Source organism: Chelonoidis abingdonii, chromosome 11, assembly GCF_003597395.2.
Source record: "Chelonoidis abingdonii isolate Lonesome George chromosome 11, CheloAbing_2.0, whole genome shotgun sequence".
Taxonomy (NCBI): Eukaryota; Metazoa; Chordata; order Testudines; family Testudinidae; genus Chelonoidis; species Chelonoidis abingdonii.
In genome coordinates this window covers 30,363,729-30,388,238 of record NC_133779.1, presented here as the reverse complement: position 1 = coordinate 30,388,238, position 24,510 = coordinate 30,363,729, and the positions used below count along the sequence as shown (strand labels likewise).

General features: G+C 54.7%; 1 protein-coding gene across 1 annotated transcript in view; it reads right to left on the bottom strand.

Annotated features, from left to right (window-relative positions):
• Positions 1 to 6,788, bottom strand: part of TBXA2R (thromboxane A2 receptor) — a 46,496-nt gene extending 39,708 nt beyond the window's left edge. The window contains exon 1 of the mRNA XM_075070843.1: positions 6,316 to 6,788. The gene's annotated coding sequence lies outside the window, so the exon portion shown is untranslated. The remainder of the gene's footprint in view (positions 1 to 6,315) is intronic.
• Between the last annotated feature and the right edge of the window lie 17,722 nt (positions 6,789 to 24,510).

The window sequence follows — 24,510 nt, the reverse complement described above, 5'->3', positions numbered from 1 at the left end:
AGAAGGAACTGCCACTCAGTCCAAACTCCCTGGGTGTGCTCTGCCCATTGTCTTCTCCCTAGATCTGGGGCCTCACAGGCCAGGAGGCCAATTTGACAAGCAGGCACAGACTTCCTGGAAGAGCAGTGACTTCAGGCTGTGACTTAACCTGAACAACATCCATGAACTATACATCTGGGTGGGCCTGCCCACACTCACGGCCTATGGGGTTTACCAGGCTTGACAGGGCACTTTGATTTTCCAGTGATCCCTAAGTTAGCACATGGTCATGGTTTGAAATCCGCATTTTGGAAAGAATGGACAAGACAACGAAGCTCAAACAGAAATGGTTGGTTTTATGGCAATGGAAATAGTTATTGTTCAACAAACAAACCTTCCCCTGTGGTATTTGCAAGCCGAAAAGTGAAACTAACCCTACATAAAAGGGAAACTGACAGGTAGCTCACCTGTAAATGCAAAAACAAACAGCTGGGCCAGGAAGAAGGGAACTGACATTTTTAAAATTCTGCCCATTTGAATTGCTAGGTGCTAGTACCCAGGGGGGGAGAAATATGTTTACAGCAAAATTAGGGGCTTGATTCCGATGTCCCCCACTCTGGCGTAAGTTGGGGGTCACAGCTGTGACTATAGCTGTGTCCGGGTGCAAGGGAAATCAGGCCCATGCTATTTAAACGGATCGTGTCCTCTTAAGGCGCTGGGGTTTTGTTTGGTTGGTTTTCTCCACCACAAGCTCGCTTCCTGCTCTCACTGCTTCAGAGCTTAAAAAAGGACCTGAACTTGGTATTTGTGTCACTCCGACGGAGAAATTCTGCTAGGCTCACATCCCTCTTTCCCCAGCTGCAGCCCTTAAACAAGTCACAGTTTATTGTCATTCCTGATTAGCACCATAGCAGGAGCTTTTCTGGGGGCTCCCCACTGCTCAAATTTTCTGGGAAGAGCCTGCGGGAAGAAAGACAGATTGGACGCTGCACACTCTTGTCCAAGATCTCCTACTGGGCAGTCAGGGTTGGCTGGTGGTCACCCCTAGAACAGGAGCACAGAGGCCATGCAATGAGCTGGGGCAGAGATCGGGATGTTTAGTTCAGGTGTTTACAGGGCCTTGTCTGCACTAGACAGGGCCCAGTGCTATCCTGGCAAACCCTGCAGTGGAGATGCAGCAAGAGGGCATCCGTGGCACAGCTTATCCCAGCCCAAACAGAACAAGTGATCCCAGCAAATGTAACTAGAGCCCCACCAGGGCTCTTCCAGCAGGGCCATGTCGGTCAGAACTGGGAGGTTTTTCAGCTGGCAAAACGTTTAAGTGTCGACCTGGCCCAGTCTCCCTCTGCCTACCAGGACGTGCCATCCCCAGCGCGGGGAACCGGACACACGCCAGCTCTGCTCCTGCTAGCAGCTCCAGAGAGCAGTGTGGTGGCAGCACCGGGGGTTAGACACTCAGGTACAAACCCGCCTGCCCCTCGGCTGCGTACTCAGTAGCAGAGTAGCCACAGCTCACAATAGCAACCTCTGTATGTGCCCCAGTGGAGACTCAAATTCCATTGTGCTGGGCACTTGGAAATGGAGTCGGCCGCCTCCCATGCACCCCATCATGGCCACAGGTCACGCTACCGGCAGCCGGCCTCGGTTTCCCTTCTTGAATTGTTTAAATAAAACTTCCCTTGGTCAAAAATACCCCTCCTTGGGACTAGGCTTTCAATATCAAATTAACTGCAAACGAGTCACAAATTCGTTCCCAAGGCTTCGCAAGACAAGGTTTCCCTTCCTCCTCCTCCCCAACCTCCCTGCCTGGGGCAACCCCTGGTCTGCAGCTTTCCTGCAGGAGCCTTTCCTCACTTTGTGAAGACTCTGCCAACATCCTGGGCTCCCCCCTGCTGCCCATTCTGGGGACTCCCCAGGTGTGCCCCAGCCCCTCGAGCCACCCGGTACAGCACCGCACGAGCACACAGCCCTGCCCCCAAACTGCTGACACGCTCAACAGCCCGGCCAGGTGGAGACAGGATCCATAGCCCCATTTCACAGACCGGCAGCTGAGGCCCCGGGGTGACACCGGGAGGCGGAAAACCTGGGCCTGACGCCGAGCCCCATGGCAGAGAGGGCCCTGTGCTTCAGAACAGCCAGTCCTTGGCTCTAGACCAGACAGTGACAAGGGGGACGCATAACCCTGCATGGAGTAAGCCAGCCCTGCCCCCGTGGGAGCTCTCTCACCCCCCTGCTGTACCTCCGCATGACAGAGTCATTCCCTGCACCCTGCTGGCTGCACCATGGCAGATCCTCCCCCGGCTCAGCTCCACATGGGCCTGAGTACGAAATGAGAACCAGCTCCTGCAGGCTGGGTGAGGAAGTGGCTGAGCAGGCCCCGTGGAACCCACAGGGACCTGGGCTAGAGCAGAACCGCTCAGCCCTGCAGTGCCCCAATGGAGCTCCATGCCCCAACCCATTGTTGCATTGCCCTGGGGCCAGCCTCCAGACAGCCCCTGCAAAGGGGCTGGGGACGCATTTGGAAGGATTGCTGTTGTGACTTATAATCGGAAGCTATTGCAAAGGCCTGGCTCCGCCTGGTTAGCTGGGGTTACTAGGACACACACACACACACACCCCGGAGCTCGTTGTAATGCGGTCCGTGCAAATTGCCAGCAGCAAGAACAAATCCGTTGCAGCTGAGACCTCACAGGCTGCCCTAAGCTGTGTTTCACTGCGGGCTGGCAGAGACAATACGAACCCTGCCCGGATCTTGGCGTCGGATCCCTGCCACAGACATGAGGCTCCACCTGCGCGGAGCCGGTTGCAGCAACAGGATCCTCGAGGGCAGAGTGTGACTCTCTGGCTCAGCAGCCCAGCGCAGAGGTGCGGGCGCTTTGCCGCTGGGGCTCCCTGTTTTTCTAACATCAGTAAAACACAGAGCCAGGGTGAATTTTCACTGCGCTGCTGCAGCTGGTGTTAATGCCTTTGGCTTTGGCAGACTCAGGTTTGTTTTATCAGCCACCGTGTGTTTTTCTAAATCGCTTTTCTTCCAATAAAGGCGTCGGTCAGGTGCACTGGACACCTCATGCCGCAGTTCTACTGGCTCCACTGGCACTCAGCTACCATGGGGATGGGCACCGACCGACAAAAAAACCCAGAGAGCGAGCGTGAACGTGCGCATGCACTGCTGGGATCTCTGGACGTTCCTCTCGTGTCTCTGGTTTCTCTTGTGCCTCATTGTCCCTTGCAATGTTGCTGAGCAGCCTGGTGACTTCAGGAGGCCCCAGAGGCAGATGACCTCAAGGGACAGCGCATCTTGGGCTGGATTCTGCTCTCGTTTCCACAGGTACAAAGCGGCAGCGGAGCCGGTGCACGTGCTCCAGGCCAACGTCAGTGTGACCAACAGGAGACTCTGGCCCCAGCCCGTGTAAAGGTCCTAGCTAAAGAGCAGCAAGCCAAGCGGGGGAGAGGCTGGGGTGGGCTGGCCCCTTCTCTCAGTTGTCCTTGCTGATGCAGGCCTCTCCCTGCAGTGTGTTCTCCAGGGCTTGGCCAGCCAGCGCCAAGTAGATGCCCACGATGGAGCTCCATAGAGCTCTCTGCCCCAGCTCTCTGCAGGTGGGCCTGGGCCTGGGGGCAGTTCCTCCACTAGCCCTGGGGAAATGTCTCATGGGCTCCCGGCCTGGCCGTGTCTTTGGGCCCTCGTGGCTAAGAGGGGAGTGGGACGCGGGCAGTCGCTATGGGGAGGGAAGGCACTGACAGGGGTCTCACCAAGGGGAAGGAGACACCCCCCAGAGCAGTCCTGCTCTGACCACTGCCCTACACTGCCAAGCCAAAAATAAAGGCACAAAGACAGGGCCAACTTGACATCCCCTCTCCTAGCCGTGGGCTGGCGTCCTGCTCCCACGAGGAGTCCACAGCAGCCGTGACAGCCCAGCATGGTACAGCCTCAGCAGGAGCCGCCTGGCCAGGGCAGGAGACAGAACCAGCGTTTGGGGGCCATGTGCTGAACAGGGAAGGATCGAGCCACAGACCGCAGCGGGTTCGGCCCCAGGTTATTGTGCAGCCTGTCTCTGAACTGCTGAGTGCCAAACCTGCAGTACAAGCTGTGACGAACTGGGACTGTTCTTAATGTTTGCTCTGAATACTGTGTTGGTGCCTCAGTGTCCCCTATGCAGTTCTTAATATCTAGGTGGTGGGATAAGGGTGTGTGATTGCTGCAGAGCAAAGGGCCAGTGCACCTAAATGCCTGGCACTCTGTCTCCTAGCAACTGATGGCCTGGGCCCCTCCTCTGCAAAGGTGCCAACTGAAGGTGTTGGAGACAAAGGGATCAGGTGACCTCCTGGCCCGGGAAAGGAGCTGAGCAGAGAGGAGGGGCTGGAGGGGGTGGTTAGTCTGGAGCTTGCTGGGGACGAGGAGTGAAGTGCAGACCTAGGGGTCTGGCTCACTGCCCCCCAGAATGGACCCGGCCGAGGGGTCTGGTTCGCTGTATCTACAAGCTCTGTTTTAGACCCTGTTCCTGTCATCGAATAAACCTCTGTTTTGCTGGCTGAGAGTCACGTCTGACTGCAAAGTGGGGGTGCAGAACCCTGTGGCTTCCCCAGGACCCAGCCTGGGTGGGCTCGCTGTGGGAAGCGCACGGAGGGGCAGAGGATGCTGAATGCTCCAAGGAGAGACCCAGGAGGTGAAGACGTGTGAGCTTCTTGCCCTGAACAAGTCTGCTCCGAGGAAGAGGAGGCTCCCCAAAGTCCTGACTGGCTTTGTGGGGAGCAGTTCCAGAGCATCGCCCGGGGACTCCGTGACACAAGCAGCAGGGGCCTGGCTTGGGGCTTTGATTTGGACTCATCTCTGGGGTCCTTTAGCCCTGGCTATTGCAGCATCTGACATGCTGGGATCTGGCTTCCCGCTAGCCTGGGCCATCTCTCTCTCCACAGCCCGCGGCTTCGTCCTTAGAGGTGCATCAGAGAGAAGCCACGCACACGGGCGAGCACACTGGGCTGCATGGGTGAACCGGCCCTGTGGGCTCAGAGCAGCACAGCATTCGCTGCCACTTGTAAGCCAGCCAGAGCAGCTGGTGTCCTGCTCACATGCATCAGTCTGAGCCAAATCCTGCTCATCCCGGGGATACACCCGAGGGCAGCAGCTGGCCCCACGGGCTCCGTAGCCTTCAACTAGCCGCCTTGCATCAAAGCCCATCACAGACAGCAGCCACACCAACCTCCCCCGGGCACCCTCCATGCATCGTCCTCCATGGGGCATAGTCAAGTGCCTGCCTGCAATGAGCCACCTCAGCACTTCAAAGCCTGCACTGGGTAGCCAGCTTCCACTGGTACAAACCAGCCCCTTTCGCTCCGCTCGGCTGGTGGCTGCCGACCTCAGAACCAGAGAGAAAGTCTCCACCCTCTTGGCCAAGGGCATCTTGCTGCCTAGATCCAGGGGCAAGCACAGAGGAGAACAACAAAACTCCTTCTGGGGCTGGAGGGCTGACAGCCGATGGGAGATTACAAAAGCGAAATGTTTATGGTTTGGCTAAGAGACGACTCTGAGGGACATGATAACAGCCTGCAAGTATTTGAAGGTTGTAAGCGCTGAGGCTAAAGGGGGATCAGCTCACGCTCAGGGCTGCAGGCTGAAGTTAAGCGAAGGAAAATTCAGACTTGATACCAGGACATATGTCCTGTGGCTATGATCACTGTGGATTTGGAGTGACGGGACTTTTATAACAAAGGCTGGCAAAGCTTAAGGGAACGTGTCATAGGGAATAACCCTGAATAGGCCTTTTCCTCTTCAGTTGTTCGATTCTGTGGAGAAAGGGGCCAGAACAAAGCACATCGGAACTCAGTAGAAGTCTGGAATTGGCTCCAGACACAAACCATGCGCCTGAGCCCATCTTTAATTCAGCTACAGAGAGACAGCTACAGCTGCGGTTAGCTTGCATGAGACTAGCTACACACACAGCCCAGGCGGGCTGGTCACAAGCCACTTCCCCGAAACCCAGTCCCTTCATCCCAGCCTCTGACAGAGCCATGCTGCTGATAGCCAGGCGGGCAGCGATGGAAAGAGACTGAATTCCTATTTCTTTTGTATCTTTTCCATAAAAGGGAAAACTGGAAGATCTTTATAGCTGGTGAGGAAGGGATGCCAGGCAGGGGTTGCGTACACACTTAGGTTTAGTCTCTCATCTCACACAGACTTGGTTTCTATCTGTATTTCCCCCCCACAAACATCTGTTGTTAATGTCTATGCTGAGTGAAATTAACACGCCATGGCTGTAACTCGCAACTAAAGTTTCTTTTTAAAGGAAGCCCTTTTTCGTTTGCAATGCGCTGTGCCAATCAATTATATTTTCCACCTACCTTTGGCAGTGCTAGGTCCTAGGGGGATCCCTGCAAAGAAGGGGTGCGGTGCAACGAAGGAGAAGCGCTCCTGCTTGGCGGGTGGCTGGCTGAAGAACCTCTTTCCCAGCTGATGGAAGCACAGATGTGGGGGGGGAAGAAATGACTCTGCAGAGGGGAGGAGAGACAGACCAAGAGAGGCTGCAGCTTTTTAACCACTATCTTGGCTCCTTCCCCTGAGCCAGCGAGCGAGGCAGACGGGGGCCAGGGGTCAGTGATGGAGCCGAGGATGGGAACTGAAGCTGTGGACCAAGCAGGGAGGTGCATGAGAAGGCTCAGGCACACTCTTGGGGCTGTCCCGCAGTGGTGACATGCCACCGCCTACAGGAAAAAGGACCCCAGACCCCTGGGCAGACCCTAGTGGAGGGTCCTGGGGGGCAAGGAGCTGGGAAATGACTCAGAAAGGCACCATCTAACAAGCATCACAAGACCATAAATAGTTGCCCATCTGCAGCACAAGAGGGGGTGGGATGGAAACAGAGTGTGCTACATAGACTGCAAAATCTGATCCTGCAGAACGGAAGGGAGGCGTTCATTTCCCCTCACCATCCCCCAGCAAAAGCAGCTGGTGAAAGCAGTTAAGAACCAAGGAATCATAGCGAACTACTGCTTTCCAAAGCGCCAGGGATCTCAAAGCACTTACCAGTCACTGAGACCCCCTCCCTCCATGGGATGGGGAAGTATCATTAAACCCTTTGGGCAGAGGGGAAGCTGAGGCACAGAGCAGCTGAGGGCCTGATTCTGCAACTCTTGAGTAAGGATCATTCAGATGATTAAAGGCTGCCGAATTGGGCCCCGGGTGACTTGTCTGAAGTCACAAAGTGAGTCCTTGGCAGAGCTGAGAACAGAACCCAGGAGTCCTGGTTCCTGTCCCCCACGTCCTGCCCCGTTGAAAACAAATGAGCAAGGACCTAATCCTGCTCACACTAAAGTCAGGGGGAGTTTTGCCAATGACTTCAGCAGGTTAAGGATCATGAATTACGCAGCCACCCTTCTGCACAAGCAACTGATGCTGTGATTAATTCCCCGGGAGAAGAGAGGTCGCTCTGTATAAGGCGCTGCACAGCCCGGGACGTTCAGTGACGTCAGAATGGATTCCACGCTGATGGAGAATAGACAGGTTCTGGGTGGGGTTGGAGTGTCTGTCCTCGGGATCATCTGGCTGGGTCAAGCACCCCGAATACCGCTGTCTCCATTGCTATAGCTGCGTGGGAACAAGGACACAGAGCATTTGCCTAGAGCTAAATTTATCAGCCAGAAACTCCTCACGCTGTCGACTGAGCATGTTCCGCAGCAGGCAAGCCCTGGCACCCTGACTTTCTAAGGTAGTGAAGGCAACAGTCAAGGTCTCCCCAGGGAAGGTAGCAGGCTGGGCAGAGATGGTCCTGGCAGCGCAGGTGACATCGCTGATAAACGAGCAGGGTCACAGGTCGGCACAGAGGCTGTCTATTGCAGCGAATGAGGCTGTGTGGTTGAATGGTTACAGCGGGGCTGCAGGGCTACATTCCAATCCCAGCAACCTGCCCCCTCCCCAGAGTATTCCCCTGGGGGTGTGGGACAGATCCTTGGTCCCCGGCACTCCCCTCACATTGCAGTCGGCATTAATTTAACGGGGGTCGCCAGAGGCGTAGCGAGCGCCCTCCATACCCTCCGACCGGAGGGGGCCCCGCAAGGAAGGGAGCCCCTAAAAGTGGCACAAAAAATGAATGCAACGGTGAAGACGGTGTCAATATTCGTGAAGCGTTTGTTGGTTTTCTTAATGTTCATGATACAGCTGGCGAGGGCTTATTGGAAGCGTTTCTTGAAAAGGCAAACAACTTAGGAATAGACATTGCTGACAAGAGAGGCCAAGCTTATGATAACGGCGCAAATATGAGAGGAAAGAATAAAGGAGTTCAAGCCCGCATGCTAGAAATAAATGACCGTGCCTTGTATGCACCATGTGGAGCTCACACTTGGAATCTTGTGATCTCAGACGTGGCAAAGTCATCGAAATATGCGGTTGACTTTTTCGGTAAGGGGCCCCGGACATATGTTTGGAGGGGGCCATGTTCTTTGTTGCGACGGCCCTGGGGGTCGCTGGTTGGAGGCTCAGCTGAAGCTGTTCGGAATGGCCATGTCTGGGGACAGAACTGTCTGGCTTCTGAGCCACCCATGTGTCCACACCCCAAATTCACATTGCACATGTGTGTGTGTGGCAGGCGAGACACCCCCACTCTCAGCTCCCCCAGACCCTACACACCCCAAACTCACATTGCACGTGTGTGGCCAGCTAGACACCCCCACCCAACCACACACCCTCCCACACCTACACACCTCCACCCCTACCCTCAGCCCCCCCCAGACCCTACACACACCCCACACACCTCAAACTCACATTGCACGTGTGTGGCCAGCCAGACACCCCCACCCAACCACACATCTCCAACCCCACCCTCAGCCCCCCCAAACCCTACACACACCCCACACACCCCAAACTCACATTGCACATGTGTGTGTGGCCAGCCAGACACCCCCACCCAACCACACACACACACCCCCACACCCCACACCTACACACTCCCACCCTCAGCCCCCCCTGGACCCTACACACACCCCACACATCCCAAACTCACATTGCACATGTGTGGCCAGCCAGACACCCCCACCCAACCACACAGCCCCACACACACCTACACATCCCAACCCCCACCCTCAGGCCCCCCAGACCCTACACACACCCCACACACCCCAAACTCACATTGCACATGTGTGTGTGGCCAGTCAGACACCCCCACCCAACCACACACACCCCACACCTACACACCCTCACCCCACCCACACCCTACACACACACACACACACCATGCACACATCCCACACACCGCAAACTCACATTGCACATGTGTGTGTCTGGACAGCCAGACACCCCACCCAACCACACATACACACCCCACACCTACACACACATCCCAGCCCCCCCACCCTACACACACACACACACACCCCACGCCACCCACACACACCACCAGCCTCCCTACTCCCAACACACACACACACCACCCACACGCACTCCACACACACCCCACTCACCCACACACACACCACACCTACACATCGCCACCCTCAGCCCCCCCAACACCCTACACACACCCCACACCCCACGCACACACCCCATGCCACCCACACACACACACCAGCAGCCCCCCACACTCCCTACACACACTCCACCCCCCCACAATCCATGCACACCCCACTCACCCCCACACCTACACACTCACCCCACCACCACCAGCCCCGTCCCCACACCCCACACACACCCCACACCTACACACACACACAGCTCCCTCCAGACCTTACACACACCTCCACATGCTCCACACACACTCCACTCACACACACACACACCACACCACCAGCCCCGCCATACCCCCGACACACACACACACACACACACACACACACACACACCACCCCCACATACCCCACACACATCTACACACACACACAAGCTCTTGGTGTATCTGGTTCAGTTGTTATATAAATACATTGCCTGCCTTGGGCCAGGGCCAGTGCAGGCTGTTTTCGCAACCCTAGGCGAAACTTTCACCTTGCGCCCTCCCGCCCACACACTGACACACCCCACCCCACCCTCAGCCCTCCGACCCTTACACACACCCCACAAACCAGGACCCGAGCCCTGCCCTGACGGACCCTGCCCCCGAGGCAGCTCCCCATTCCCACCCTCTGCCTTGAGGCACCCATCCCAGGCTCACCCCTAGACTCCGCGCCGAGCATGAGCACCCCGAGCACGCCGATCACTGCTTCCTATCCCCGTCCAAGAGCTATACGAGATGACAAAATCAGATTAAGCGCACAAGCCTGGGGGCAGGAGAATGAAGTGGCCATGCTTGGCGGGAGGAGAGCGGAGAACAGGGTGGGTGGGCCAGGTGAAGTTCCCCTGCGATGTCGCCGCCTAAATATAATAGGCCTTTCTCCAACATCTGGACCTTAGCGTCAATCATGGGTGGTTAGCAGAACCTCAAGCTTAATTAACACTTGGATCTTATCGCTGCCACCAACAGAAGAATTACAGCGCCTTGCCTCGCTCTGGTCCCCCAAATTTCCCTGAGGGACCCGACACAGAAGCTCTGAGTCTTCGGCGATAGCGGGAATATCCATATCAACTTCGATCGCCTCATCAACACACAGACTTTCTTCTGGGCTAATACCTGAGAGTATTGATGGCATCTCTATTATACATTCACAATGACCAAGAAGCATTATCTCCTCGTATTCCACAAAGGACAAACCCCAAATACAAGCGAAACAGAAATGAATTCTCTCTCTCTTTTCCCCGCTCCCAATTCCTGGATGTGCAGGAGTATCCTCCGATAGATCTAACACAAAGAGAATTCCCTCCTTGTTCCTTAGCCTACCCAGAGAGAAAACTCAAAACAAGTCTTAAAAAGAAAACTTATATAAAAAAAAAAGAAAGAAAAAGACATCAAATTTCTCTGTTCAAGATGACAATAATTACAGGACAATTGCGTAAAGAAAAAAATGAATAAACAGTCTGATTCAAAAAGAATATTCATTTTGAACCATTCAGGCAAGCTACACACATGTAAATACACCCAAAACAACATAAAAGCCTATATTGTTTTTCTACCTGTACTTACAATTTGGAAACAGAAGACTAGAAGATAGAAGAACCTTCTCATAGCTGAGAGACAGAAAAAGACCCAGACCCAAGACAAAGAAGACCCACAAAATTCCCTCCCTTAAGCTTTTAAAAAATCCGGTTTCCTGACTGGTCCTCTTGTCAGGTGTTTGGGTCCCTTTGTTAACCCTTTACAGGTAAAAGAAACATTAACCCTCAGCTATCTATTTATGACAGCCCCCCCCACTTACTTGCTGCAGGCGGCCCTCCCTGCACTCCCCTGCCCCAGCTCCCTCCCCCTAAATGCCAGTGGCTACCGAGGCAGCCGAAGATCCGGCCACCGTGGTAGCTGCCGAAAAAAATGGCGCCCCCCAAATCCTAGTGCCCTAGGCGACCGCCTACATCGCCTAAATGGTTGCACGGCCCTGCCTGTTGCTACTCAAGGATCTCCAAACACTTAACAAACAGGAATTAATTGAGTCTTACAAAAACTCAGTCAATGACACATGTCGCTTTTATTGCTGGCAATGCTGCTTGTCTGCACGGCCGGGTTACAGTGGCAGAGCTCCAAGGTATCCCCATGTTTAATGACGGCACGTCCAGGACGACCTAGTGGCCAGGCTGGGTCAGATCCCAGGAGATCCCGGTATCCAGCGACAGGCCAGAGGGCAGACCCCGGGGCAGGCAGCAGGAGCACCGCCAGGGAAGAAGCCCTAAGCAGGGGGATCCCAGCTGGGTGGACAATTTCCTGCGCTCGGTTTAAATACACGCAGAGATGCAGTCAGGACCCTGGAGCTCCACCTGCCCCCTGCCCGAGTTGAGCTTCTAGTTCTGGCCCCGCTAGGGAGTGACTGGGTGGCAGGTGGGAGCCCACTAGCACCCGAGTGTCTCATGGAGCAGGGCCCTGGCAGAGGAAGTAACCCCACCTCCCTGAGCAAGGGAAGGACATGGCTGCCAGCCTGGCCGTGCTGACACTGGGTTAGGCCGGCGATGCTGAGGGGTGCGAGCGTTTCACATCCCGGGGCACCGGCGTTATGTCCAGCTAAGTTCTACGCACTGAGCAGGCCTGAGACACTGATCTGCCCCAGGTCACCCAGCCAGCTGGGGAGAGATCCCAGCTCTTCAGGGCTGCCACAATCCCAGCGCTCCCCTGTCTGGAGGCTGGGTGGACGAGGGAATAGGCGCGAGCAGCTCGCTGGCCAGTGTGTCAGATGGGCAGCTGGCTAGATCAGCCTGGACAGAAAGGCGGGTGACTAGGGAGATGCTGGACGACAGCCCAGTAGGCAGGTTAACACTGTATCTAATCTCACCCTCGTATTTATAATTCACCATCACTTTGCTGTAACCTTCCCTCCCCACATCTTCCCTCCCCACATCTGCCTTCTGAACTCGACAGGGAGTAGCACTGGGCATCTTAATCTGGGTTAGTCACTTGTTTACGATGTGGTGAATTCCATTGCCACGGGGCGGGGGTGTCCACCCCTAGCACTGTCCAACCCCACGGTCCCTGCGGGCTGGGGCCAGGCCGCCTGCGGATGACAGATGGATGACTCGGCCAGCCGGAGTGTCAGCAGCCAGGTCACTGCAGCTGGGAAGCCCCAAGCCAAGCTGAGCAGGGAACGGACTGAGCATTGGGCAGCACATCCTGGGGTCAGGGTCCAAGCTGCACCGAAGGGCAGCATAATGCCCAGCGGCCAGGAGTGCCTGGGACTGGGACTATACGCGAGGCCTGTAGCTGCTCCTTGCCTCTCCTGGCCGGGCAGTGACTCCCAGAGGAGCCAGGCAGTTATAAATGCTGCTTTCCCAAAGGGAGCGAGGCTGCTCTCTTCCCAGGAGAGAGCCGCACTACGCACAGGCATGGCTCCGCCCAAGCCAGGGCACTCAGATCAAACCAAGCCACCATGCACATTGCACCCACTGCGGCATGGAGTAGGCCGCTTGTGGGATGCACCTGGGGGCTTTCCGATCAGAGTCCCTCTGCTGTCACCGCCCTGGCAGAAAGCCACTGCAGCTGAGGCATTCCAGGCTTGGGAATTTTACACACACCCTGTGGCTGTTTGCGTCTTCCCAGCAGCTCAAACGCAGCTCAGATCCTCCTGCACCAAAAGCACAGGTCCCACCTAGCTGGGCTCACGGAGAATCCCCCTTAGCTGTGTGGGGTCTGTGACACACAGCCCAGCAGTCCTGGTCCCATCCATTAGCAAGTGGTGGCGTGCATACACACTCGCCTCCATTATCATACCTTGCATTGCACCACTTTCCCCTGGGTCCTAAAGCCCAGGGAGTGGATTCTGAGCAAATGACCCGATGTTTATCTACACTGCAAGAGAAGAAACCCCTGGCAGCGAGGTTCAGAGCCTGGTCAGGTAGCATTACGGGGCTAGAACAGCAGTGTAGCCCTGCCTGCTTGGGCTGGAGCTTGGCCTTTGCAATCTGGTGACAGGGGAGGGTCTCAGAGCCCGGCTCCAGACCAAGTGGGAACATTCACTGCTATTCACAGCTGACCTGGGCCCTGACACTCACGTTCCCCGTAGTGGGGTTGCAGGATGGCAGCACCCTGGGGCCAGCACAGTGAAGATCTGGGTGCTCTCAGCTCTAGGAAGCAGGCAGGCCTGAGCTGCTGCCACTACCAGGGGCAAGGAAAATAGATTTGCACCCATATTTATTTGGCCTCCATTCCTGTGGGTCCTTGGGTCTGTAATATGAGCACCCCACAGCCCCCAATAAAGCAGGGCAGTGCCGTTGTGTAACTGGGGAACTGAAATCAGAAGTGGTTTGGCCAAGGTCACCCAGGGAGTCTGCAATGAAACAGAGACATGAACCCAGGTGTCCCAAGTCCCAAGTGAGCGTGCTAACCCCCGGGGCCAGCTAAAGATGGCCAGGAAGGCCCCACAGGCTCAGCTGGCCAGTGCAGCTTGGAGCAGGTCATGCGGCATGGAATGAGTTCTCTCTGGAGAACGCGCTGACTGTCTGGGCTCCTGTGGGGCTTATGGACCAAGTGTTCCTCACCCCCTTAGGCCGGGGCTGTTGTGAGCAGCCTGAAGACCCAAACACAGCTGTTCGTGCCAAGGCTGTGGGTAATGCAAATAACAACCATAGCTACGAGATTTAGAGTGATAGCATCCAATTTTATAGCAAACGTCACCCTCCCCAGAGGGTTTTATAAATCAGGTGAATCACAGCGCCTACCACTGACATGCAGCTGCCTCTGGGGTGGGACTTGTCAGCTGTTGAACAGCAGCATCACAGCTTAAGCAAGGAACTGCAGAGTAGTGCATGCTAGTGAAACTGCAGGGGGATTGTGCACAGGAAGGCTGGAGGGAACTTGGCCAGGACCCCAGCGTAACATCGCTGTTCTTGTGCCCTGGGCTCTTTAATGACCGAGTCTGGGCTGTACTCCACAGCCAATGACTCCACAGCGCCCCCTAACGCCACTGGCTCAAAAGTTAGGAGGGCGCCTACTGCAGCTCCACCCTCATGGCACCCTCCCAACCGAGCCCTGACCCTTCGCAGCGTGTGACTCCCAACGCAGTCGCAGCTCCTGGGGGGCTGATGCTGGCGGAGATGCAGCCAACCCGCCTCCTAGGTCACTCTGCTTTGGATGCTGCGGCTGTTTATCTGGCCTAGCCTAGCAACCTGGGTGTTTCCGCTCATCCCTAGCTGTCAGGTCTGACGCTCTGCAGCCCCCCGCCAGAAGCCAGCGCTGGGAGCAGCCAAGGCATCCGGCGCAGATGGATGGGCCTCTTTGATCTGCCTTGCTTTGAAGGCGCCCAGCCCCTCTGGAAATGTTACTTCTGAGCAGGGGTCGTGTGAACAGTGCAGCCTGTGATGCTGTGGCAGCTGGCAGGACACTAGCAACTCACAGCCCCTGGGTCGGGGCTCGAACCCCTGGCCAGCTCTGCCTCCGGTGTCAGGCCGAGCTTTCCCTCTCTCACTCGCCCCTTCTCACGTCGCCTGCCCCCTTCCCCCAGGCTAGCCCAGTGCTCACCGCTCCCTCGCCCCACAGTTTGGTCTCATCCCTGCCTGGTATCTCTGCTCCCATCAAGTCTTATCTGTCCCAGGTCCCCCCCCAGCGCTCCCAGCCTGCGACCCCCTGGGCTGGTGCATTCACTCCCAGCTGCTCTCCCTTGGCTGCTGCAGCTGGGCCGGAGCAGAAGCAGCTAGCAGGGAGGCGCCCGCAGGGGTGCAATGAAACGGGAAGTGCTCAGTGCGCCTGTTACTCACCACCGGCCACCTGCCCCTTGGGCTCGCTGGAGAACGGCCAAGCAGCCCTGCGGCTGAGAGGCGGGAGCAGGGCTGTTAGACGATCCGAGACCTAGTCCCAGCTCCGTGGCTTCACCTCTCTGTGCCCATGGGGGACAAAGCTGACTCTGAGCACATCCGATTGGCGGTGCTAAGCACCATTCTGCGTGGGCTGACCCTGTTGTCCTCGGGACAGGCGAGTAGGCCGAGAGCATGGTCTCCTCTGCGGGGGTTGTAGGACCAGGCTCATCAGGAAGAGCCCCTCACTCAGGGTCGACTCCAACAATTCCCCAGTGCTCATTCTCACACACCCCAAGCCCACGGGTTCAGTTTGCCCCAGACAAGGCCCCTGATGGGATCCGAGCAGATCCAGCTGGGCTCTGGGCTCTGGGAGCTGCTGGGCTGCTTTGGCTAATGCCCGGGGAATGTGTTTGCATGTCAGCAGGCCCTGGCAGAGCCAAGGACACATTTGTCCCTGAACCCGCCTCGTACAGCAGGAGAGACTTGCTTGGCCACTCAGACCACGTCCAGGCCTGGCTCCAGAACCAGGCTTGTCCCCATGCCTGCTGGCCCAGCTGACTCAGCCTCTCCAAAGGATGAGACTGCAGGGCAGAGGGAGCCTTGCGGACAGGCAGATGAGCAGAGCCAGAAGAGGAGAAGAACTGTGGACACGCTCGGTGGCTCAGTCACTGGGCAGTGTAGAAGTCAGCTGTCTAATTAAAAACCATTGAAATCCATCCTTTCTGAAAGGGAGGAGGAGGATGTGGAAAACCAGGGAAGGTTCAGAAGAGCTACAAGAACAATTTTGGGTCTGGAGAACCTGCCTCACGGTGGGAGGCTGAAGATACACACGCTATTTCCTGGGCTGGGAGGAGGTTAAGCTCCTACCCGGGGGAAGATCTCTGAGAGCAGAGGGCCCTTAATGGAGCAGACAAAGACCGAGTGAGATCCAGGGGCTGGAAACTGACGCTAGATCAATTGAGACTAGAAATCCAAGGCCTGTTTCAAGCGGGAGGGTGATTAGCCATGGGAACGAGGCAGGTGAGGGATTCGCCATCATTTGGGATCCTTACATGAGGACTCACTCACAAAAATACGCTCCAGCTCAGCACGCGCCCTGGGCAAGCCAAGGAATGAGTGGGCAGCCTGGGGAACCCAGAAGGACAGGCTGGTCCCATCTGGCCTGGGCATCAATGAACTGTGGGAGGGCCCAGCTCCCGGTGGGCGAAGGCACAAATAAGGAGCTGACTGCCACAGCTGGGGAAACTGGCTTCAGGGTGGGGTGAATGGGAGCTCGATGGGTTTGGAGTCCAGACAGAGTAGCCCAGATTCCCAAGGCAACTAGTGGTTTTAGGGGCCCAACTTGCCACCCCTTAAAGGCGCCTGATTCCCTCTAGGCGGGTGCTAAGGTCCCTTGAGGGCATCTCATGTTGTGTCCCCCGAAATCACTCGTCACTTTGGAATGCGTACCCAGGGAGTCCGAACCCTAGCACCCACCAGGACTTGAGACCCTCGCGAGATGATCCTGGATGCTCAGGGCTGAAATCCTGCCCAGGGGGACCCAGGATCAGCTCCTGCCCATGAAAGGTCTCAGCCCATTCGCTTCCCTTGGTGAACCCAGCAGAGGAGTCTAGCCTGGAATCCTCTCAGATTCACTCCAGAAACTCTAGTGAAGTCAAAGAGGTGTCTCTGCCCCCCATAGGGTCTGTTCATTCATCACATCAGCCCAGCCCTTGCTTCATTCATAACATCTCCCTCCCCTTTGGCCACTCTCGTGTCTTCAGTGACAAGCCATAGGGAGCCCAGAACCAAGACAGAAGAGTAATTCCTGGGTTCCTGAAAAACTGACATGCTGACTCCAACGAGCCTCCCCAGTAGTGGCTTTAACCCAGAGCCAACATAGAATCATGGAATCACATAAGATTAGGGTTGGAGGAGACGTCAGGAGGTCATCTAGTCAAAGCAGGACCAACCCCAACTAAATCATCCCAGCCAGGGCTTTGTCAAGCCAGGTCTTAAATACCTCTAAGGATGGAGATTCCACCACCTCCCTAGGGAACCCATTCCAGTGCTTCACCACACTCCTAGTGAAATAATGTTTCCTAATATCCAGCCTAAACCTCCCCCACTGCAACTTGAGACCATTGCTCCTTGTTCTGTCACCTGCCTCCACTGAGAAGATCAGGGGCCAGCAACCTTTCAGAAGTGCTGTGCCAAGTCTTCATTTATTCACTCTAATTTAAGGTTTCACGTGCCTGTAATATACTTTAACATTTTTAGAAGGTCTCTTTCTATAAGTTTATAATAAATAGTTAAACTATTGTTGTATATAAAGTAAATAAGGGTTTTAAAATGCTTAAGAAGCTTCATTTAAAATTAAATTAAAATGAAGAGACACCCAGACTGGTGGCCAGGACCTGGGCAGTGTGAGTGCCCCTGAAAATCAGCTCGTGTGCTGCCTTTCGCACGCCTGCCATAGGTTGCCTACCCCTGGCCCCTCTCCAGTTTGTCCACATCCCTTCTGTAGTGGGGGGACCAAAACTGGACACAATACTCCAGGTGTGGCCTCACCAGTGCTGAATAGAGGGGAATAATCACTTCCCTCAATCTGCTGGCAATGCTCCTACTAATGCAGCCCAAAATGCCATTAGCCTTCTTCGCAACAAGGGTACACTGCTGGCTCACATCCAGCTTCTCATCCACTGTAATCCCCAGATCCTTTTCTGCAGAACTGCTGCTTAGTCAGTCAGTCCCCAGCCTGTAGCAGTGCATGGGATTCTTTCGTCTTAAGTGCAGGACTCTGCACTTGTCATTGTTGAACATCATCAGATTTCTTTTGGCCCAATCCTTTAATTTGTCTTGGTCACTCTGGATCCTCTCTCTACCAGCCAGCATATCTACCTCTCCCCCCAGCCTAGTGTCATCTGCGAACTTGCTGAGGGTGCAATGTATCCCGTCCTCCAGATCGTTAATGAAGATGTTAAACAAAACCAGCCACAGGACCACACTCTGGGGCACTCCGCTTGATACCAACTAGATATGGAGCTGTTGATCACTACCAGTTAAGCCCGACAATCTAGCCAGCTTTCTATCCACTTTATAGTCCATTCATCCAGCCCATACTTCTTTAACTTGCTGGCAAGAATACTGTGGGAGACCGTATCAAAAGCTTTGCTAAAGTCAAGGTATATCACATCCACTGCTTTCCCCATATCCACAGAGCCAGTTATCTCATCACAGAAGGCAATTAGGTTGGTCAAGCATGCAGGGGCGGCTCCAGGCACCAGCAGGCCAAGCGTGTGCTTGGGGCAGCAAGCCACAGGGGGCGCTCTGCTGGTCGCCGCAAGGGCAGCAGGCAGGTTGTCTTCATTGGCATGCCTGCGGAGGGTCCACTGGTCCCACGGGCTTTGGCGGACCTCCTGCAGGTTGCCGCTGAATCCATGGGACCGGGGTCCTCCCGCAGGCAAGCCGCCGAAGGCAGCCTGCCTGCCGTGCTTGGAGTGGCAAAATACCTAGAGCCGCCCCTGCAGGTATGACGTCCCCTTGGTGAATCCATGCTGACTGTTCCTGATCATCTTCCCCTACCCAAGTGCTTCAAAATGGATTCCTTGAGGACCTGCTCCAACATCAGCCAACTCCCTCAGCACCCTCGCATGCAGTGCATCCGGCCCCATGGGCTTGTGCATGTCCAGCTTTTCTAAATAGTCCTTAACCTGTTCTTTCACCGCTGAGGGCTGCTCACCTCGTCACCATACTGTGCTGCCCAGTGCAGCAGTCTGGGAGCTGACCTTGTCTGTGAAGACCAAGGCGAAAAAAGCATTGAGTTCTTCAGCTTTTTCCACATCATCTGTCACTAGGTTCCTTCCCCCATTCAATAAGGGTCCCACACTTTCCTTGACTTTCTTCTTGTTGCTAACATACCTGTAGAAACCCTTCTTGTTTCCCTTCACATCCCTTGCTAGCTGCAATTCCAATTGTGCCTTGGCCTTCCTCATTACACCCCTGCATGCTCGAGCAATATTTCTATACTCCTCCCTAGTCATCTGTCCAAGTTTCCACTTCTTGTAAGCTTCCTTTTTGTGTTTAAGCTCACCGAAGATTTCTCTGTTTAGCCAAGCTGGTCGCCTCCCAGATTTGCTATTCTTTCTGCACATCGGGTTGGTTTGTTCCTGCACCCTCAATAAGGCTTCTTTAAAATACAGCCAACTCTCCTGGACTCCTTCCCCTTTCATATTCGCCTCCCAGGGGATCCTGCCCATCCGTTCCCTAAGGGAGTCCAAGTCTGTTTTTCTGAAGTCCAGGGTCTGTATTCTGCTGCTCTCCTTTCTTCCTTTTGTCAGGATCCTGAACTCGACCATCTCATGGTCACTGCTGCCCAGGTTGCCACCCACTTCTACTTCCCCTACCAATTCTTCCCTGTTTGTGAGCAGCAGGTCAAGAGGAGCATGGCCCCCAGTTGGTTCCTCCAGTACTTGTACCAAGAAGTTGTCCCGAACACGCTCCAAAAACTTCCTGGATTGTCTGTGCACTCCTGTATTGCTCTCCCAGCAGATATCAGGGTGACTGAAGTCCCCCATGAGAACCAGGGCCGGTGATCTAGTAACTTCCGTTAGTTGCCTGGAGAAAGCCTCGTCCACCTCATCCCCCTGGTCTGGTCCTCTATAGCAGATGCCCACCATGACTTAAATACAAGGGGGGACCAGTTGTTGAGCATGAGGGGTTCACCCATCTATAGGAGACCCTTCCAGTGAAGTGGGCAATGAAGGCAGCGGGCAGCAGGGTGTGCTCCCCGTTGTTGTAATGCGCCATAGGAGCAGGGTCTCTCTTGAGTCCATGGTTTTAGTGCCTAGCAGAGGTAGGAACTGGAGCCCCCAGGCTGACCTTTGAGGGTGTTGGGCAGATTTCCTTTGAAGCACAGACTGAGAGGGCAGCTAGGCATGATCACTTTGAAAGCGGGTCAGTTTTGTAACCAGGATGATGTGTAACCCAGGGATGAGGCCCAGGCCTAGGAACCAGGCATGCTGGGTTCTAGCCCCTGCTCAGGGAGAGGGAGGTGACTAGTGATGAGGACAGGGGACCACAAGCCAGGCTTTCTGCATTCTGCTGAGGCTTGGGGAGGGGAACATGGCTGAGTGCCCAGAGGAGGCGCTAGAGAGTTGAGGGCCTGTGTGTGACCATGGGATGTTGCCTGTAGGATACTATTTCCCCACCTTGCTGGGGGACTGGGACCCTACTAGGGCTGGTGTCTGTAAAGTGCTTTGAGATCCTCATAGTGGTGGTGGTGTTAGCACAGGGGAGGCAACCTACGGCACTTGAGCTGATTTTCAGTGGCACTCACACTGCCCAGGGCCTGGCTGGGGGGCTCTGCATTTTAATTTAATTTTAAATGAAGCCTCTTAAACATTTTAAAAACCTTATTTATTTTACACACAACAACAGTTTAGTTATTTATTATAGACTTACAGACAGAGACCTTCTAAAAGCATTAAAATGTATGACTGGCACGAGAAACCTTAAACCAGGGTGAATAAATGAAGCCTCGGCACAGCACTTCTGAAAGGTGGCCGACCTCTGTGTTAGCGTCTGTGTGACACATCATTCCTATTCTTCCAACCTCTCTGAACGCTCCATGCTGCCTGAGGACAATATGAAAACTGCCCCCCCACCCCGCACACACCCCCTCTGATCCTCGCAGTCTCTCTGCAGACACTGAAACTGGAAACAGAAAAATGGTTTCCAAGCAGGAGTGTTTTAGAGCCAAAGCCTGTGTGTATAATGATTCCCAGCATCATTCGCTAACGGTGATGGAAGAGATCCTGGCACCAGGCCCCGGAGCCAGCTGCTCCCTGATGAGCCTCCCATCCGCAGTCAAGTCTAGCGAGATGAAAGGGTTGTTTGGGAAGAGACTGGAAGGGATCCAGCTCTTACTCCAGGGCATGGAGCTGGCCCAGCCGAAGGGTGAGCGGAAGGTCCCCAGGCAGACACACAAGGCCCAAAGGAGGCACTGGGGAGACTGGGTGCCCCAGAGAAGCCGGTAGGGGAGAGCTGAGAGGCCCAGAGAGGACTGTGGGGAGAGTGAAGGGGGCCAGAGGAGCGAATAGGCAGCTCCCAGGGCGAGTGGTGGAGCTCAGAGGGGATACAAGAGCAATCAGATACACTGCACACCGCTGACAAGGGGATTCGGCCCCATGCTGCTCACTGCACCCACATCCTACTGGCTCCAGGACTCCATCCCTGGGAAGGGAGCGGACTGGCTCTGTGCATGGCATTACCTTCACTCGGCTCGGTGGCATGGTAAGGTTCCTCGGTAACCTTACGCACCAGAGCAGCATCTGGCCTAGGTTCCAGAACAGCATAGGAGGCTGCTCCCCATCCTGCAGGAAAGGCCTGTGGGAATCACAATTCGGGGCCTTTGGAGAGTTTCTGGCTGGACCAGGAGGAAACCGGCGCCAGCGTAGACAGTGTACTGGGGACACTGGCTCCAGCAGTGCCAGCTCGCCCTTGTGCACAGGGCGAAAGGGGGAGTGAGGCTCATGCTGCTGTCTGGAATGGGGTTGTTAACCCCATGGCAGAGGAGTTTGCAGCAGCCTTTTAGGATGCCAGCTTCAGAGAGGAATCTCCAGAGGCAGGTAGGGGAGGAGAGAGCATCCAGTTCTGAACAAGGTGCCATGTGTAGCCAAGATTGCACACATGGGTGTATGTGTATTTGCGTGTAGCCTGGGTGGATACGTGTGTGTGTGTGTAGTGTGTGTGTAGTATGTGTGTGCATAGTCCTGGGTGGATGTGTGTGTGAGTCTGTTTGTGTATTTGTGTGTAGGTGGGTGCATACATGGGTGTATGTATATCTGTGTGTAGCCCTGAGTGGATACATAGAATCATAGAATATCAGGGTTGGAAGAGACCTCAGGAGGTATCTAGTCCAACCCCCTGCTCAAAGCAGGACCAACCCCAACTAAATCATCCCAGCCAGGGCTTTGTCAAGCCGGGCCTTAAATACCTCTAAGGAAGGAGATTCCACCACCTCGAGGAACCCATTCCAAGTGCTGTCACCACCCTCCTATGAAATAGTGTTTCCTAATATGCCAACCTAAACCCCCCCACTGTGCAACGGAGACAATTGCTCCTTGTTCTGTCATCTGCCACACTGAGAACAGTCCGAGCCCATCCTGGAACCTCGCCCCCTTTCAGGTAGCTGAAGGCTGCTATCAAATCCCCCCTCATTTGTCTCTTCTGCAGACTAAACAATCCCAGTTCCCTCAGCCTCTCCTCATAAGTCATGTGCTCCAACCCTCTAATCATTTTTGTTGCCCTCAGTTGGACTCTCTCTAATTTTTCCTCATCCTTTCTGTAATGGGGGGCCCAAAACTGGACACAACACTCCAGGTGTGGCCTCACCAGTGCTGAATAGAGGGGAATAATCACTTCCCTCGATCTGCTGGCAATGCTCCTATTAATACAGCCCAATATGCCGTTAGCCTTCTTGGCAACAAGGGCACATTGCTTATTCATATCCAGCTTCTCGTCCACTGTAACCCCCAGGTCCTTTTCTGCAGAACTGCTGCTTAGTCAGTCAGTCCCCAGTCTGTAGCAGTGCATGGGATTCTTTCGTCTTAAGTGCAGGACTCTGCACTTGTCGTTGTTGAACCTCATCAGATTTCTTTTGGCCCAATCCTCTAATTTGTCTTGGTCACTCTGGATCCTATCTCTACCAGCCAGCATATCTACCTCTCCCCTCAGCCTAGTGTCATCTGTGAACTTGTTGAGGGTGCAATGTATCCCGTCCTCCAGATCATTAATGAAGATGTTAAACAAAACCAGCCACAGGACCACACCCTTGGGCACTCCGCTTGATACCAACTAGACATGGAGCTGTTGATCACTACCCATTGATCTACCTCTCCTAGCAGCTTAGTGTCATCTGCAAACTTGCTGAGGGAGCAATTCATTCCATCATCCAGATCATTAATGTTGAACAAAACCGACCCCAGGACTGACCCCTGGAGCACCCCGCTTGATACCGGCTGCCAACCAGACATCGAGCTCTTGATCACTACCCATTGAGCCCAATGATCTAGCCAGATTTCTGTCCATTCATCCAATCCTTTTTTAACTCGCTGGCAAGAATACTGTGGAAGACCGTAACAAAAGCTTTGCTAAAGTCAAGGTATATCACATCCACCGCTTTCCCTGTATCCACAGAGCCAGTTATCTTGTCATAGAAAGTAATCAGGTTGGTCAGGCATGACTTGTCCTTGGTGAATCCATGCTGACAGTTCCTGATCACCTTCCTCTCCTCCAAGTGCTTCAAAATGGATTCCTTGAGGACCTGCTCCATGATTTTTCCTGGGACAGAGCTGAGGCTGACTGGTCTGTAGTTCCCCAAATTCTCCTTCTTCCTTTTTTTAAAGATGGGCACTACACATTTGCCTTTTTCAATCGTCCTGGACCTCCCTCGATTGCCACGATAATGGCATTTTCAAAGATAATGGCCAATGGCTTTGCAATGGCATCAGCCAATTCCCTCAGCACCCTTGGATGCACTGCATCCGGTCCAATGGGCTTGTGCATGTCTAGCTTTTCTAAACAGTCCTTAACCTGGTCTTTCACCACTGAGGGCTGCTCACCTCCTTCACATACTGTGCTGCCCAGTGCAGCAGTCTGGGAGCTGACCTTGTCTGTGAAGACCAAAGCAGAAAAAACATTGAGTACTTCAACTTTTTTCACATCATCTGTCACTAGGTTGCCTCCTCCTTTCAGTATGGGTCCCACACTTTCCCTGACCTGTGTGTGTGTTTAGGTGGGTGCATACATGGGTGTCTGGGCATTTCCATGTCAGTGAGACTCTGGGGGAGTGTAGAACTGCAAAGGGGGGAGCGGGAAATGACCAGATAAACCCTTTCCATTCTGATGCCTTATTGGCTTCCATGTGAGTGAGAAAAGAGGGGTGCCAAGAGCCAGGTTCACCCAGCCAGGGAGCAGCCAGGCAGCCAGAAGGCCTGGCACGTCCAGAACTGAATAGGTGTGTAAACCAACCAGAACCAGAGCAAGGGAGCAGGCAATGAGGCAGGTGAAGGGCGCTGAGCTGGCGCTGACCCCACGCAAGGAACTGAGCGATGCATGGACAGGCTCATATGAGAGCGCTGTCCTGAGGCCTCACTCTTCTCAGAGCTTAGGAGACCATCTCTGTGCGTCCAGTCGCTGTAGGGTTGCCACCTATCTAATGGCTGGTAACTGCCCCCCGCACCCCGCCTCTTCTCCCAGGGCCCCGCCCT